The 18,200-nt window shown below is 46.7% G+C and overlaps 1 protein-coding gene across 1 annotated transcript in view; it reads right to left on the reverse strand.

Moving 5' to 3' along the window:
• kcna1b (potassium voltage-gated channel, shaker-related subfamily, member 1b) overlaps window positions 1-5,478 on the reverse strand; it is a 12,708-nt gene extending 7,230 nt beyond the window's left edge. The window contains exon 1 of the mRNA XM_079334780.1: window positions 5,152-5,478. The gene's annotated coding sequence lies outside the window, so the exon portion shown is untranslated. The remainder of the gene's footprint in view (window positions 1-5,151) is intronic.
• Between the last annotated feature and the right edge of the window lie 12,722 nt (window positions 5,479-18,200).

Below are 18,200 nucleotides of genomic sequence, written 5' to 3' on the forward strand. Positions count from 1 at the left end.
ACTTTAACGCAGACGCCATGATTCCTCTCTTCTCTCAGGCGTCACACTAAATGTTCTTAGCTTCTTTCTTTACCTGCTCAACACGACGAGGGCTCACCAGTCACACTTTAAAGAACTTTTTTTTAGTTCGCATGCAAACTCACTTTCAATCATGCAAAGTTAGGTGAAATATTTTGTCCTGCTGAGATGATTAATCATCTGTCTTCAGTGTTAAATACAGAATCATGTGGGTCCAAACAGCAGCTTCATCATCATGAGGTCGACCTGAGCGGGACACCTCGTCCATGAGCCGATCAATCTGTGGAGCCCACAGTCGACCACGGTGAGCAAGACGCAGCCACATCTTCGAAGAAGGGAACGCACCCCGAACGGGCGTCAAGGAAACACAAATACTGAGTGTAGTGATTGGAGGATTTACTGGACGTGAACACAGAAGATTAAATCTGTTTAAAAAAGAAGATGCAGCAGTTTGGAATCGTTACCTGCTGTTTGAATAAAGACAGCTCGTTTCTGTTCTTTAAACGCTGACTTCATTCAGACTGCCTTCAGTCAGACTACACGTACCAGAATGCATTGCACATAGTAAGCCGTCTTCATCCAAAACATCTTTTTAGGATGACGTTTAGCCAAGACAAGACTCAGACTGCAAATCAAAGATGAAACATCTGACGGTTCAGAGAACAACACACTCAGATATCTGGATCTGTTCGACGTTGTGCTTTCAGGATGTTCTTCCCACATTTAGAAGTTCAGACGAAAGCAGAGCCGGACCGGGCTCACGCTGATCCACAGCTGCAGAGTACGAACAGTCTGAGAGCAGATTCAGTAGAAAGCTCTGCTGCATGAATAAACCATGAAGCAGGATGGACAGTTTGACACAGGCGGGCGGCTCTTCTCTGCACGCCGATGAAAACGGGTCAGAGAGATGAGCAGCATGAGGTGCGTGTTCTGTTTGTTGCATGTGCAATAAGAGAGAGAAAGAGACAAGATATAAATTAAACAGGAGAACACGAAGCACAAAAAGCCCCCAGTGGTTTAAACAGGAAACTCTCCACCGCTACATGATGCAGTGAAACATTTACTGTAGGAAAACATGGACGCAGCTTTGAATCCATGATGCTAACGTGAGCGCATGGTGCTGCGTTGGATTACAGTAAGATGAAGGGATCAGAAACAGGAAGTCACCCATTGGTTCACAGAATGTTTTCAAGCCTCCAGTTTGGGTTTTCTGTTTGTCGCCATCTTGGATTTTTCAAACCAGAAGTCAGCGCTCGATTGGATCGGGGTTAGCAATGAAAAATAACCAGCTCATGAACGAGTTGAGGTAACAAACCGGGTAGATGCTACTCGTTGCTAACATGTAATGTGAGTGGAGCTCAGACTCTGTTCGAACATGAAATCTGACTGAGAGACAGATTATTATTAGTCTGAGATTCACAGGAACAAACAGCACAAACACAGCCCAGAGGTTAAAGGTCAGTAAGTATCCTGATCCTCAGTGTTACTGGGCCCATGGAGCCTGCACACTTAGAACCAGTAGGCTAGTGCTATCACTACTGATCTGATATGCACGCACTGACATGATTAAAGAGAATCTGTCACTTCAGCACGTCAGCCAAAGTCCAAAGATAAAACCACAAACCCCGGTTCTGTCCTCGCTGCCTCGTGACGTCACGGTGACAAGAGAGCAGCAGAAATAGAAGAGGACAAAATGTGTTGTTGTTGTTGTTGCCTGCAGGTGGATCAGTGAAAGTTCCTCTGACACCTTTCTGCCCACCTCTGCGTGTCTCACAGGTCGGGACAAACGCCGAGCTGTGATTGGTCGAGGTCCGACGTGGACTGTGTCACGTGTCTGAGCGGAGGCTCAGCAGGACTCTGTGACTCGACCTGACAGCAACAATCCCTCATTTTTATTCCTATTAATCTTGTGTCACTTTGCCAGTTTAATGAGCAGTGAACTGAAGCAGATGGAGCCCAAAGCACCAGGTTTCCCATCCGGCCTGTTTTTCATCATCAGACAATAAAAGACGTCAACGTGGAAGCCGAGAGCAACCTTCAGGGATTCCCTGCTCGCAGCATGCCACGAACATGGCTGACTGTGTGTGAGCGCCAGCTATTTATAGACGCTCCTCATTCTTTTAGGGGATTCTGAGTCTATTTTTGCCGAGGGTCCTGCTCGTCTGCACCATTTGACTTCCCGCGGGGGTTCATGGAGGGGGGATGGTGATGCACGCTAAATAAGAAAACGCAGCACTTTGCCTGTCAGTGCGTGACAGCTCCTACGATTACTCCAGCGTGGTTTATTAGCTGATTCTGCTGCATGTTTATGTTTGCATGCACCCTCACTGGGCTGACATGCGTGGTGTTTTTACTTCTGCCTCCCCCCCTCCCCCCCATGGCTCTTTTCACCGATGGTATGACCCATGAAAATGATAAAAAGAAAGAGAAATCCCTACACGTTGTCTTGACAGAGGAGGCGACCTTGCTTTGCCCCTCAGCCTGAAGAAAGGAAATCTATTTTCATGCTTCAGCTCTCTGGAACTACAGATATGTCCCCCTTTAAAATGAGAAAATACATCATATACATATGAATGTTACATGGCGAGATCTAAACTCTTAAAATCAAGAATGAGGCTTCTGCTATAAGCATGCAGACTCAGATTGTTTTATTTGGGGAAGAATATCATGATGTGAAAATAACGTCCAAGATGTTGACAGAAAATGTTGTATTCCTGAATAAGACATCAAGGACGTTTGTAGGAAAACCTGCAGAATAAAGCTGTCACATCAAATGTTGATTTGTACGATAAAAGGTCACATAATTCACAAAACACACTTCTCCATGTTCCTCTGTCTGTCTGCAAACCCCCCAATGATGAGAAAAGTCCATCCTCTCCGTCTTCTGCCTGCTCCACGTCTCAGAAAATGTGTCCTCAAACAGGCCGTTTGGAGATTTTCCCTTCATGACATCACAAAGGGCAGTAGCCCCTCCCCCAGGTGGGTGACACTCCCACAGCTAGGTGTTTGTTCTGCCCTCTGAGTCTGCCTTCTCACCGTAAACAATAGGACATGGAGCCAGAAAGCAGCGAGTACACCCGAGCCCTTCCAGAGAGGGGGCGTGGTCAGACACAGCTCATTTACATATTTAAAGCTACAGACACAGAAACAGCCTGTTCTGAGCAGGGCTGAAATAGAGGGGTTTATAGACATGATCAAATACAGGATCAGAGTGGATTTACAACAACACACTTCACACACATGATGAAGAGGAGCGAGGACACTTATAACATGATGAAGAGGAGCGAGGACACTGATTTCACCTGAAGAGGAGGAGGTCATTATTATTAACATTTTCTGCAGATCTACATCCTCCATCCTTTTACTCCCAGAAGTAAAATACTTTTATAACTGAAGTGGCATTTTAAGGCTAAAAACGCCTTTTAAATAAGTAAAGCTGCTCTGAATAAGGTCAATGTGGTGAAAGGTTTTTAAATAACCTGGTTACTTGCCTGTAAATGAGGCGAAATGATAAAAAATGTAAAAGGCTGAGATGCTGTGTTTGCATCTCAGACAGCCACGGATGACTGCACGCTGTCACTGCCATCATTTACCGCATCCCAAATCAGCTAACTAAATGCTTCCTCTGGGCAACAAGAGAGCAAATGAGCGTCCGGCGAACAGGGTGATCAGAGGCTAACGTGACTGATGACTCCGGCCCAGATTAATGACTCGTGGCCGCTAGCTATCTTCAAATGGACGGGAATGTCCTTGGATTACTGGCTAATCCCGGCTGAGATTTGAGAGATGAGAGAAGTTTGTGATGACGCTTGGTCACGGCTGTGTGAGGCCAAGATTAGTCAGCTAACAACATGGACGTGTCACAGAGCCGCTGGTCTGATTAGATGGATGGCTGAAGTGAAATAAGCTGTTCACTGATCAAAAGAGTCTGAAGATAAAGACGGCCACTCTCGATTGGTTCAGAGATACATGAAACTTCCCCGGAGCTCACGTCAGCGGGACGGACGCTGCGAGTTCATGTTCTCACAGGATGACACACACTTTTTTTGTCAACCCCCTGACATTGACTTTGATTGTGAAAATGCACATTAACATGACATGTGCTGTCCTCTCCAGAGTGAGAGGACACACACACACACACACACACACACACACACACACACACACACACACACACACACACACACACGCTGTAAAAGGCTCCTGATGGGAACACCAGTAGACTTTGTCTTCTTCCTTTATATTTAGGTGGACAGCACAAGGATCGTCGAGGACAAAGAGACAAGCTGGTTTGAAGACGGACGACTCTGAAGGAACATGTGACACAAACGTGACCTGATGATCTTGTAATCTTTCATTTTCAAACAAAGAACACATCGTGTTGTGATTATAAGAGCATGTGATTACAGCATTTATCAATAAACTATTTAGAAATATGTCATTTATAAGAGGATATATGGCAGAGGTCCTCACCCTGCTTTAGGAAATAATATACAGGAACTAAACATTTTAGAGCTAACTGCATCACCTGGTCTACCTTTAGGGACAACACTAGCACCTTAACAAGCCGGCTGAGAGCACCTCCATAAAGCCCGGTTCACCGGGCCGCTCCGGGCTCTGATTCATGCAGGTCATGAGGAGGACAGCCACATGCTGAACTCATAAACACACAGATTGGCCCACTCAGACCCTCTGTGCTCCTGCTTCCTGTTATGGCTCGCCTCACGGGACGGGAGAAGTGAAACCACCTCGGACTGATCAATAATTCACGCGGAGTGGAGCCGTGTTTCAGGAACACAAAGGCAGAGGGATCTCGTCTCTCAGCCCACCGTTCAGTCCTGCAGACGGACGCTGATCAAATGTTGCAGCAGTCAAAAAGTTATGCTAATGAGGCGAGCACAAACTGAGCTAAAGGCTAAAGCTAAAGTGGGAAAAAAACAAGGATAATGTACCATAAAGCAACACTTTGCATGCTGGGAAATATGCTTATTGTTCTCTGTTGAAGAGCTGAGTGAGAATCAATATCTTTCCGAGACACGATGCATTAAACATAAGACTGCAGCCATTAGCTTATCACAAAGTACATTAAAAGCAGTTAGCCGAGCTCTATCCAGAACAACATGAGCCACTTACCATCGCTTCTCTAGCAGACTGCTGCGTGTCCTTTATCGGCTTCTTGGAAACAGGCCGTGTCCACAACGTTTGGACTGGGGAGGCCCAACTGAGGCTCCGACTGTTGGGCCTGAATCTGGTGTGCACGGATATGGATGAAGATGATTTATTGGCCCCCCCTCCCACCTCTGGCAAGGCAAGCAGAAGATCACAGTGCTGTCACGATCACAGGCTGACAAACAGGGGAGGAGAACCCGAGTGCAGCTACTAAAGATTTATTTACTCCAAAAAGTCCAAAAGAGCCCTGAGACAGGAGCAGGGAGACAAACCACCAAGGACAGAGAGCTGACACATGAGGGGAAGAAAGACTAGAGAGACATCAGGTAATCAGACACAGGTGAGACTAATCCAGACAGGACGAAAACACAGAGAGACAGGAAACCAGACAATACTTACAAAATAAAACAGGAAACACTAAAGACTAAACTAGGAAACAATCAACACTGAGAAACATTAACACAGAAACACTCGGGATAAAAAACAGGACAGGAAATCCAAACTCTGGAAATCCAAACTAAATCATGACAAGTGAAGGATTTGAGGGATTCTAACTACTGGACAAAGTACAGTTATCAAAAGTGCAGATACAAGCAGCTGCTGTTGGTCGCATTAAACGAGCTGCTCATCCCTGTCAAAGTGAGCCGCTTGATTTGATTTGGAAAGGAGATATATGAGCAGCGTTTGTAAAGCCGCTCTCGCCTCAGGAAAGACTCCAGGAAGAGGCTTCAAAGTGTGACCAAACGTTGCCTTCTGCCATTGTTTCAGCTGAACAGAAGAAAGGCCGACTCTGACGGCTGAGTCAGCAGTCTCAGTCCCTGTCTGCTGCTGCCTCCTCCATGTCCCTCAGAGCAGCTTCCTTATGTAAGGGATCTGTTTCCCTGCAGCTCAGGGACATTACTTTTGAATGAGCTCTGAGCCAGCTGGAGTGGCAAGAAAGCAGGCTTATCGTCTGATCTACATGACTCTGCAAACTGGAGTCAAGAAGTCACAATGTGACACCACATCGTTGTTTCAGCCAGGAAACTGGACTGGCACTTATGGCTCTACTAATCCTCCATTAAAACACAACTAAAACACGTAAACTGTGACTGTGAGGAAGAAGGAAGGCGGAGATTATCCCTGTAAGAAATAGGCAGAGGAATTCACAGATTTGAAAAGCTAGGCCCTCGTTGCTTTGTTCTAAATAACCAACAGGAATATAAAGTTTATGAATTTCCTGAGTGGACTGTGGAAGAGTTTGGTGCCTTTGAGAGAGCGAAGCAGCAGCTCCTCAGTCTGTTACAAAGACTCAGGTCATTTACCTTTCCAGAGGTGGGACTGATGTTGGTCAGTGTTGAAACAGGCAGCTTGTAGTTTGAAGTGTGCAGACGTGTATGGGCCTCTTTTTTAAAAACACTTTAAAATGTGACATTGGACGTTTCTGTCTTTTAAATCCTTGAAGTATTACGTTCCAGAAGTTTCCGATATCTTGTGTTGCTGTAGAAGTTTGTGTGATTAATGCAGACACAAGTTCATGCTCTTTATTCATGTGTGCACAAAAACACAAGTGAGTGCCCACGTTGGGCCCTCCCAGTCCAAGAGGTCTGGACCCGCCCCTGCAGCCATGACAGCCTGGCTCACTGCTGCTGGCTGCAGCTCAGTACTGGAGCGACTTACATGAACATGAAACAGGAAAAACATATAAAAAGTGAAACATGTTACACAGTTGAGCACAGTTCATTTATTTATTAAACATAAGTTGTAGAAACATAAAGCCTTGTCAACTTTAATATACATTATGTAATATTATACAAATAATTTACAACATTGCAGTACATTAAAGAGAAAGAAAAGGCCACATTAAACTTGGTCACAACTATCAGAATGACTCTGTTGTGCATTTACAGAATGAACCATCCCAAGCCAGACACATAAATTACATCATGAAAGACTCTTTTTTTTACTCTCCGATATTTAACGTTACACCTGTCATACAGTGACACACACAGACACTCAAGTTAACAAAAATAAAATATTATTTGAGATTTATTTTTTTTAAACACTGAGGACACAGGTTGAGGTTTTGCAGACAGGAAGTCTCTTTTGTTACAGTTGTTGTTATGAGCTGTTAGCGGGACTCAGTGCAGAAGCAGAAATCACAGTGAGACAAACACAGTTCAGTGAAGAGAGAACACCACTCAGCGCAAATACACAGAGACACACTGCATGTGTTACACTCATGCCTTTAAGAGTCTGTGATGGTTATTTTTTTAGTCTTTTTTTATTTCAGTCTTGTTTCCCTCCTTTGCATCATAACATCATTTTTAAAGAAGTAAAGAGACGTCTCTATTTAACCTAGTGTCAAACAGAAATACTTTCTGGGACGTTTCTGACCTCTTCAATTGGGTTACTTTTTTTTGGTGGAAAAAAAAATGTAAGCAAACAATCACAGCCTTTCATACCAGCCAAAATACTCAATCCAACAATAATTTACTTTCATGCATCAGATATTTAAAGGTCACATCTCCTCCTCCTCTTCATCATGTTATAAGTGTCCTCGCTCCTCTTCATCATGTGTGTGAAGTGTTTTGTTGTAAATCCACTCTGATCCTGTATTTGATCATGTCTATAAACCCCTCTATTTCAGCCCTGCTCAGAACAGGCTGTTTCTGTGTCTGTAGCTTTAAATATGTAAATGAGCTGTGTCTGACCACGCCCCCTCTCTGGAAGGGCTCGGGTGTACTCGTTGCTTTCTGGCTCCATGTCCTATTGTTTACGGTGAGAAGGCAGACTCAGAGGGCAGAACAAACACCTAGCTGTGGGAGTGTCACCCACCTGGGGGAGGGGCTACTGCCCTTTGTGATGTCATGAAGGGAACATCTCTAAACGGCCTGTTTGAGCAGGCAGAAGACGGAGAGGATGGACTTTTCTCATCATTGGAGAGTTTGTAGACAGACATGTTAGAGGAAGATGGAGGAGAGGATTTTATATTATAAATGACCTTAAATTAAATAGATTCTTTTTAAAAGCACCTTAAAAACATAAAGTGTTTGCATAATTTGAAAACTCAAAGGTTTTTTGTTCTACTTTTTGAACTTGTATATTTTGTAGTATTTCAGATTTCCGTTACGTGAGCCTCACACATCGAGTCATGTTTCCATGGATAGAAACTTTCTTTTGCATTTTTTTCTCAGATTTGAAAAAATACTATGTACATAATATTCATCATAAATATCCTCTTATAATCTGTTGTGTTTCAGTTTTCATTCAAATCATTTTTCACTTTCTTTTATTTATTGTCATTAATTCTATGATGTGAAACATCCAGACTTCAATGAAACAGCTGATTGGATGAAGGGGGCGAATCGGGGGTCACAGTCATCGATTTAACTCTCCTGAGCAGCCAAAGAAAAACAGAAAAAAACTGATCAACGTGATGACACAAAAATGTAAAATGAAACTATGAGAGCTTCGAAAAACACAGAAGTGTCCTTTTTTTACTTTTCATTTTTGTTTCCTCTCAAAACGCCGACCAGGAAGACGACTCACTGTACATTCAATACATTTCACCAAACGTTATTTCTATGTGCAACCCGTCCATTGCATCCCTACAGAGCAGATATAAATACACAGCTTCTTCTTCTACAGGTGTTGAGATGCATTTGAAGGTGGTGATTAAGGCACTATCCACGCTGACCACACTCTGCTCTTCATGCATTATTGCTTATTGTTGCTTCACTGCCGGACTGCATGTTCCTAAGTGACCTCTGCTGGTTTAAACTATGAAGCATTTCACGTCACATTGAACCGCTATGAGTGTTGTTGTGGTTAGCTTGTATAATAGAACATATATGATGGACGATATATGAGCATCACGATGTTTAAAGTTCACATTTCTGCTGTTCTGATGTTGCATCTGAAATGGTCAAACAAGACGCCTGTCCTGCCTCCTTAAAGGCTTCCAGCTGGCCAATCAGAAGAAAGTGGGCATGTGGGGAGGAGGGGCCTTAATGATGTGAAGCTGCTCCAAAGGTTTCACTGACTGTCGACATGAAGACGAGACGGGAGCTTTAACTTCAGCCGGACGTTAAAGATGACGCGTTCTCTTGTGATCAGTTTGCAGGATGGATGAACATCTGATGTTTTGAAATGAATACACACATAAACACACGAGCGGCGCACAGTTTAGATCCATCCTCTGCATCCTGTCTATAAGATGTCAAATAAACAACAAGATGGCACATCTGCATGTGTAATCATCCAACACATGAAGATCCAAACGGATCAGGATTAAAGATTTATTTTATCAAAAATAGATCACAATTGAAGATTGTCAAAATAATCATGGCAACAGTAAATTTGCAATAAAAAAATAAAATGAAGTCAGAACGCTTCCACGCTGAAGCTCCTTAAGAGACGGCACTCACTCTATTGCTTTTCCTTCTTTGTGCATGAAATGAGACGAGCTGAACTCTGAAGCATGAACGTGTCCTTCATCAAGTGACGGCGTGGAAATCTGACCAAAGTCACAGCGGGAGAGACAGAGGACACTCACAAGGGATTTACTGTATTATTACTGTTTGCTGCACTGTTAGCAGAAAACGTTAATCATCACAACTTAATGCCTCGTCACCGCTCATCAGTAACTCTGTCAGACAGACAGAAATCTCTCCCGGCTGTTTTTATGTCCGAGCCAAGCAGAAACACACAGAGCGAAGTGCGGAGCTGATGTTCGAGGTCTGATGGAAGTTTTACAGACAACAGACAGAACGGATGTTTAACAGTTTCCACCATCTTCAGGCCTGGAATAAACGAGGAGTCTCGTTTTGGGTTGGATTCTCTAAGAGTGAAGGAAACATGCAGACTGAACCCGACAGTGTCTTGTTTAGCTAGCAGCTAGCATGTTTCAAGCGTTTATGCTAAGCTAGCTCATTTCAGAGTCCTGTTCTTTAACTTTCTCCCTCAGGACGAACACGAGTTTCTCCTCCAATGACACGGACGGAAACCTCGGCGCTCTGTTATTGCCTTTAAACGAGAGACAAACGTTTTCAAACAGCCGGACTTGGTAACAAGTCAGTTTTTCTATTTGGCAAATAAAATGACGACGTTGTGCAGAAACGCTCACGTCAGGCTGTTTGTAGTCTGGACGGTTTCAAACACGGACAAAAGGGTCGGACAGAAACAGAAGACCCGTCTCCAAAGTACTTTCTGAAGGTCTCGGTGTCAGGCTGGGCGGACTCTGCAGACCACCACTGATGGCTGTTTGACCTCGTCGTCACTTTGACTTAAAGGAAAACGCCTCTTAAAAGAACAACATCTTATATCCTCAGGTTACATCCACAACGTGTGACACAGAGACAACCGAGCTGACCACACTCTGCTGTTCACGCATGATTGTTTCTAAGTGACCTCTAAGTGACCTCTGCTGTCTGCACGCCAGATCTTAGTCTCGATCAGCGAGCACGCTGGTCTCGGGTATGTCTTGGTCCCGGTTCGTGGCGTCTGGACTTCAACACTCGTCCTCAGCTGTCTGATGGAGAACGAAGCAGTTTGTCTAAAGGTTCATTGATTAGAACTTGTTTTAAACCCGGTGGTGTTGAAACCTTATGAGACACACAGGTGGCTGACAGGTTCATTTCACTGCCCCGGCGTCATCCAGGTGTTAAAGCTTCTGTCGTTGATGAGCGGACACTGAGGTAGATGTTTTAACAGATTTACAGCATTTTGATCAAAAACCCCCAAAAAACAGTCGAAAACATTCAAAATCATCCAAAGAAAGTCAGACGTGATGTCGGCGTGCGATGCGTTTCAGCGGTACGGTTTCCACTCAGACATTCAGCGCTGCCCGCTGGAGCTGCTTCGTTTTTACCGAGGCAAAAAAAACAAAAAAACAAACAAACAAACAAACAAACAAACATGACAACAGTTTGAACACATTCGCAAAAATGTGAAAAATCGACAAAATAATCACGAGGCTAAGCGATTCCTCCCCTTATAAAACACAGACAGTATGATACCTTAAAAAATAGAGATTTAGAAACAAACTCCGCCAGCCGAACAGAATCCTCGTGATGAGCTTGATGTGGACGAGCGGCAGCGGCGGCGGCGGCTCTCGTTGTTCCCGTGTTTCAGATGAGCGATGCTGGCTTTGAGCCTTCAACACTAAAGTCTCTTTTCTTCTGTTGGCATGCTCTACTTTCCAAGCATGCAGTTATATGTTTTGGTTTGAATATGATAAGCATCGTACAGACAGGACTTACAAGGTCTCTAAAATCTCCCACAAACACCGACTGGTGAATAAACTGCGTGTTGGACTCGTCAGCCGGCGGACATGTTTGAAGATTCAAGTAACGCGAGTCGTACCTCAGAGTCCGACTGAAGCGTCGGTCAGGACGTCCCGTTAACCGCTGCGGGCGTCTCAGAGCTGCGTGAGAGTCAGAGTTTGTGTTTTACTCCTTCATCAGTGAAGAGGAGGAGGAGGAGGAGGAGGAGGAGGAGGAGGAGGAGGATGAGGAGGAGGAGGAGGAGGAGGAGGAGGAGGAGGAGGGGTGTTTGACGAAGCGTTGGAAGGGAGGCGGAGACGCCGCTCATCTTTTTGTCACCTGAAAGGAAACACAAAGGAAACCAGAATTATTCTTTAGGAATACGGGGATAATGGAGTGTGTACACGAGACGATGAAGGTGACAACCTGCAGGACGAGCACTGACATCAAAATGTTCAGAAATAATGAGCTTGAAGATTTAAGAAGTAAAGAGAGGAGGGATCGTTCATCGTCCGAACACAAACTATCAAAGTGTTTCTTCTCAAAGAGACGAGCTGCACGCTCACATCTATATATCCCTCTTTTCACTGTCCCGCTCTCTCTCTCACTCTCCCGCCCACACACACACACACACACACACACACACACACACACACACACACACACACACACACACACACACACACACACACACACACACACACACACACACACACACACACACACACACACACACACACACACACACACACACACACACACACACACACACACACACACACTCACACACACACACACACACACACTCACACTCCAGGCCATCTCCATCACTACAGTCACATGCTGAGGAAGCAGAGCCAAGGACAGGACAAACCAGCAGCCATCACCTCCTGTTCGCTCCGTCCTGTCTGTGCACGCAGAGAGCGGCGTGCTGTCTGCACGCAGAGAGCGGCGTGCTGTCTGTGCACGCAGAGAGCGGCGTGCTGTCTGTGCACGCACAGAGCGGCGTCCTGTCTGTGCACGCAGAGAGCGGCGTCCTGTCTGTGCACGCACAGAGCGGCGTCCTGTCTGTGCACGCACAGAGCGGCGTGCTGTCTGTGCACGCACAGAGCGGCGTCCTGTCTGTGCACGCACAGAGCGGCGTCCTGTCTGTGCACGCAGAGAGCGGCGTGCTGTCTGTGCACGCAGAGAGCGGCGTGCTGTCTGTGCACGCAGAGAGCGGCGTCCTGTCTGCGCACGCACAGAGCGGCGTCCTGTCTGTGCACGCACAGAGCGGCGTCCTGTCTGTGCACGCACAGAGCGGCGTGCTGTCTGTGCACGCACAGAGCGGCGTCCTGTCTGTGCACGCAGAGAGCGGCGTGCTGTCTGTGCACGCAGAGAGCGGCGTGCTGTCTGTGCACGCAGAGAGCGGCGTGCTGTCTGTGCACGCAGAGAGCGGCGTCCTGTCTGTGCACGCACAGAGCGGCGTCCTGTCTGTGCACGCACAGAGCGGCGTCCTGTCTGTGCACGCACAGAGCGGCGTCCTGTCTGTGCACGCACAGAGCGGCGTCCTGTCTGTGCACGCACAGAGCGGCGTCCTGTCTGTGCACGCAGAGAGCGGCGTCCTGTCTGTGCACGCACAGAGCGGCGTCCTGTCTGTGCACGCACAGAGCGGCGTGCTGAGGGTCAGTTTGACCTGCAGAGGGCGCTGATCTGTCTCTTACACGTCTTAAGGTGGACTGGTCCTTTAACATGTTTAGTTCAGGGATCGTTGTCCTCAGCCTTAAAACACAACATGACCTTTCTGTCTGAAGAGGAATCCCACTGGAGGCAGAACTCAACTTTTTAACAGGCCAAGAAATCCTTCAGAAGATCTCAGTGCACATGAATATTTCAGAGGGATGATTATATAATATATATATTATATATAATATATATTATATATAATGAGAGAAAGTAGCACAAGGCTAGAAGTCCCTGTGTACCTGTGACAAACTGTGCAGCTACCAGCAGGGCCCCTCTGAGAGGAAAACCCCCAGGGGGGCCGCACAAGACTTTATTCTGTCATTGACCCAGTTTGAATCTTTCTGCAGCCACAGACTCCAGACAGCAAGTGATGAGCTGCGTGAGACAGCCGAGCGGACGGACGGCGGTTTGGACCAGAAGCAGTCGGACCAGCTGCGTGCTGCACGTCACTCGTGAAATATTCCAGAGAGAGAGAGAGAGAGAATGTGCTCGGTGCTGTTTGTCGAGCTCGACTTCACCGCTGCAGATTCAGGTGAAATCAGCTGGCTGCTGTGAGCATGGCTGCACATCCTCCCAGTCGGAGGAGCTAAAAATAGACGGTTCTCCAGGAAGAGGAAGGATCAGGTAGTAATAATCGAATCAAAGGGGGTCAAGTTAGTTTAAGGATGTCATCATCAAAAACCCTTCTGTGATCTACAACCACCAACAAACCATCAGATTTAAAGGACCAATCAGAGAGCTGCTCTCTTCCTGTGTGATCAATCAGCCAATCAGAGAGCTGCTCTCTTCCTGTGTGATCATGAAGGAAACCTGCAGCAGCCAGTATGTCCTCCTTCTAACTTTAGATTCTGCTCCTGAATGCTCTGGATCTGATTGGACCAGAGAAGGTAGGCGGGGCTTTGAAGGCCGTTTTGGACGCCCCTGGGTTTGCCAGATATGAGAGCAGTTATCAGGTCAACAGGTGTTGCAGCTAAAAAGCCTCTGCATGTTTCTAGACTCTGGATGGTCCTATAGGAGCAATAAAAGCAATAAAAGCAAACTATCCAGCCAATCAGACTGCGGCAATGCTAACAGCTGTAATGTCTATTTAGTGCGAGCCAGATGTGAGCTGGACCATGAATCTTCCTGGATCACAAAAGCAGTGTGAACACACAGCTTCTTCTCCTGCCTGAGTGTGTGTGTGTGTGTTGATGTTGTCGCCATGGAGACGGCAGCCCAGCAGCTGCTGTCAGTGACAGTTTACTGTTTTGTTGGTCGAGGTCTCGTGACCGTAATTCATCAAGTGTGAGTGACAGAGTCTTTAAATAACGCTGAGCTTTGACCTGAATGAGGCGCTCACACGGAGCTGAGCTGACAGCTCCTGCTTCCAAAGAGAACCTGAGAAATACTTATTGATTTAAGACGACCGTCCTGTCAATCAATCAGAGCGTCTCCGCTCACATTTATGAACGAATCATCACTCAGAGCCGTTTTCAGACGTCCATCTGTCCCATTGTTATCTTTGATTTAAACTGCTGACCACTTTTACATGATGACCTTATATTGATACATTTAGACACATCTGCACATGCTTCTGCAGCCAGCCTCTAGTGGACACTCCAGGAACTGCAGCCAGCCTCTAGTGGACACTCCAGGAACTGCATTTTTCAGTCATTTTTTAGAAGGTGTTTGGATTCAAATTGATTTAAGTTATTTTTTTCCAAGCTTTATTTTTGGGCTTCATTATGCCTTGATTTAGAGATAGGACGGGGGGGGCGGGGGGGGGGGGGGGGGGTTAAAGTTTAGGCCTAAAAATAATATCAGCTAACGTTGCCGTCTCTCTCTCTCTCTGTTCTCCAGCTCTACCTCCTCTCCTGTGTTTTGGTGTGAGCCTGTTTGTCTTTCATGAAGTGGAAAAAGGAGAGGTGGGGTGGACGTAAGGTGGTGGGGCGGGGGGGGGGGGGGGGGGGGGGGGGTGTAACTCACTGCAGGCCACTCAGGGCTTCAGGACAGATTCTCTCAGCGCTGACAGAGACGCTAACAATAGCTGTCAGAGTGTAACTCTGCCCCGTCAACAGCAGCAGTGTCATCCAAGGGGAAACCTGTTTACCTCCGCCTGCACCGCCCGCATATGTTCAAGAGGACACACAGGGCAGGAGGGGGGGGGGGGGGGGGGGGGGGCTTCACAGGAAGAGATTGGGACCAAAAAGCCTCCCAGGGGGGACACGGTCAGTTAGCACGATGCTGTTGGAGCTGTCATGTCTCCTCTCTCTCTCTCGGGCTGACGTGAGCGGCTGTGTTATGTAACTGACAGGACGGATGAGAGGTGGAGGAGAAGCCCGGCCTCACTAATAACATCTGAACTTCCTCCATCAGCTTCGCATGACGTCGGAGCCCTGCACGAAAAACCATCATGGAACACAGCAGCGACCCTCCTCCTTCATCACCCACCTTTTTATTCACCACGAGGAGACAAGATTAGGGCTCTGAAATCTAACGTTGCTAACTGGACTTTTTACTCACACACACACACACACACACACACACACACACACACACACACACACACACACACACACACACACACACACACTAAGCTGACGAGCAGAGACGCCTGATTGGTCGACGGAGGTCACCGCTGCTTCATACGACACTCTCACCACACGAACCTCGCCGCTGACGTCTGCAGCGTTCGATCGGTCAGACTTCTTGTTCGAGTGACGACTTTGGTCAAGGACGCCGTTTTTGACTCGGCGTGCTCGTGACAGCCGTTGAAGAGATGCAACTTTCTACTCTCAGCTTTAGGTGAACCAAATCGACCTTGAAGTGGGAGGAGCCTAATGAGGTGAACCTGTGTCACGCTGTATGAGCGCAGTGATATCTCCGGGTAACTTCAACATCAACCTGAACACAATCTTTGCTCTGAGCACAGCAGCTCCATGACACACAGCCAGAGGTCAAAAGGTCACCGCATGACCCCAGCAGACTTTAGGTCATCTTCTGTTTTGTGCTAATGCAGGATTAAAAACTGCCGCTGAGATGATGGCTGTAAATCTGAGACAGGACGCTCCAGCTGTGGCGTCTCCTCACAGCTGCAGGACTCAGACTTCCTGCAGCTGCTGCTGCCCCCTGCAGGCTCACAGCTGCACTGCAGCACAGACACAAGAATCCTGTCAGCAGCGTTTACAGGTTAGAGTAATGTTCAAGCACGAGGTCCGAGTCTCCTGTAGAGCAGCTTTGTTCCCACTCTGATCTTTTAAAGACACAGTTTGTTTTTCACAGCAGGACAAACAGGAAGCTACAAAGGAAGTTAATATGTTAACTTCTGCATCAGGAGCACGTCGACCTTCAATCAGCTGAAAGGTCGACTTACACTGATCTCAGTCCAGCCTTCCTCTCTGAACCCTGATCCTTCATCCTTCCTCATCAGTCCTGTGACCTGACATGAACATATCAAAAGCATGATGGTTGTTGTGCTGCTCTCAGGCTTCAAGGTCACAGGGTCAAATTCAACGTTCATCCTGAATGTGACTTTGTTCATGTGCTCTTGATTCAGGAGGGACAAACCTTCTGTTCGTCGAGTCATCTTTAACTTTCTGCTGAATCATCCTTTAAAGAGGCTGAAGGAGCAGAACATAACTAGACAGCGTGCAGCTCACAGAAACAACAGAGGTGGCTCTACTGCCCCCTAGTGGACAATACTCGTAACATGCAGCTCCTTTAATCTGCTTCTTTTTCTGATTCATTGAGACAAATGTGATTTGTGGCGTCTTAGAATGAAGAGGAATAAACTGAACTGATCAGTGACCGATCAAACACGTTAACGAGGCACTCCGATCATGACGAAGAGACGACTTCATCATTTTAGTGAACGTGACCGTAAAGGTCTTCAGCAGGTCTTGTTCATGCTCCGAGTGCCTCATGTCCAGATTCTGGGGGCCCTTCCACCGCCGTGGCGTGCGCCCGTGTCCCGACTCTTAATCGTCTCACGCTTCAATGATTCTGATTTTTTTTTATTTTCTTCACTGACAAACTTTTGATTTGACACCAAAAATGCACCTGATGCTCAGCAGGGCACGGACAGTCAGCTGGGCCCTGACTGGTCTGGGGCCCCCTTACTGGTCTGAGGCCCCCTTACTGGTCTGGGGCCCCCTTACTGGTCTGGGGCCTCAAGCAGGATCTTTGTCACTGACTGTGGTCAGATTGAGAAACCCGTCACCCCCCTCTCACTCTGCAGTGTGACTCACCTCTGGGTGAGTCCGGCCGGCGGGTGTTATGAAGCCGTTGGTCGTCGTGTCGATGAGTCAGCAGTTTGAACTCCTTCATTTATAATCCAACAAAGATGGCGGCTGAGCGTGTGGCCTTCACTCTCTCTTTATTCCTTCAGTGTGTTTTTAAACTCCTCGGGGTCCACACGGGTTCAGGTGGCTCTTTGTCCTCCGTCTCCTCTTTCAACTAGCTTTGCTTTTTTTAAATCCCTTCCAGGGAGATTCAGGGGAATGGAAGTTGAACATAAAAAAACAGACTTCAGGACGTTTTTACTCGACAATAAACTCAATATTTGATCAAACCGTTATTCACCGAGGTTCGTCTGGCTCTGTGTGCTCAAATATAAATATACTGTCATCATGAATCTGTTTTAAATCAGCTTCAAACCGGACGCAGTTTAGTAGTTTTTCATCCTAAATTAGAGGAATATGTTTTGGATAATAATATTTAGTAACAGTGGAGTTTGGAGGGTCTGGAGGGATTCTGGTCTCTGAGGGACTAAGGTGCGTGGACAGCAGGTCGTACGCCTGCATGTCGATTCATCACATTTCAAATATTGAAGGGTCTTTGTGTTCAGAGTCGAACAACATGGAGGCTTCCACAACATGGTGGTTTCATGGCCTCCGCAGCTCCAGCCTCTTCTTCCTCTCTCTCTCTCTCCTGTGGCAGAGAACACGGAAGAAAAGTCTGGAAGGTTGCTATAGAAACTGCATCACACGAAGACAGAGATGCAGGGCGTGCTTTCGGCCACACGGGGGCGCTCTTGGGTTTGTAATAAAAAAACAAAGACGCTGC

This window comes from Symphodus melops (assembly GCF_947650265.1).
Source record: "Symphodus melops genome assembly, chromosome: 22".
In the NCBI taxonomy this organism is placed as follows: Eukaryota; Metazoa; Chordata; class Actinopteri; order Labriformes; family Labridae; genus Symphodus; species Symphodus melops.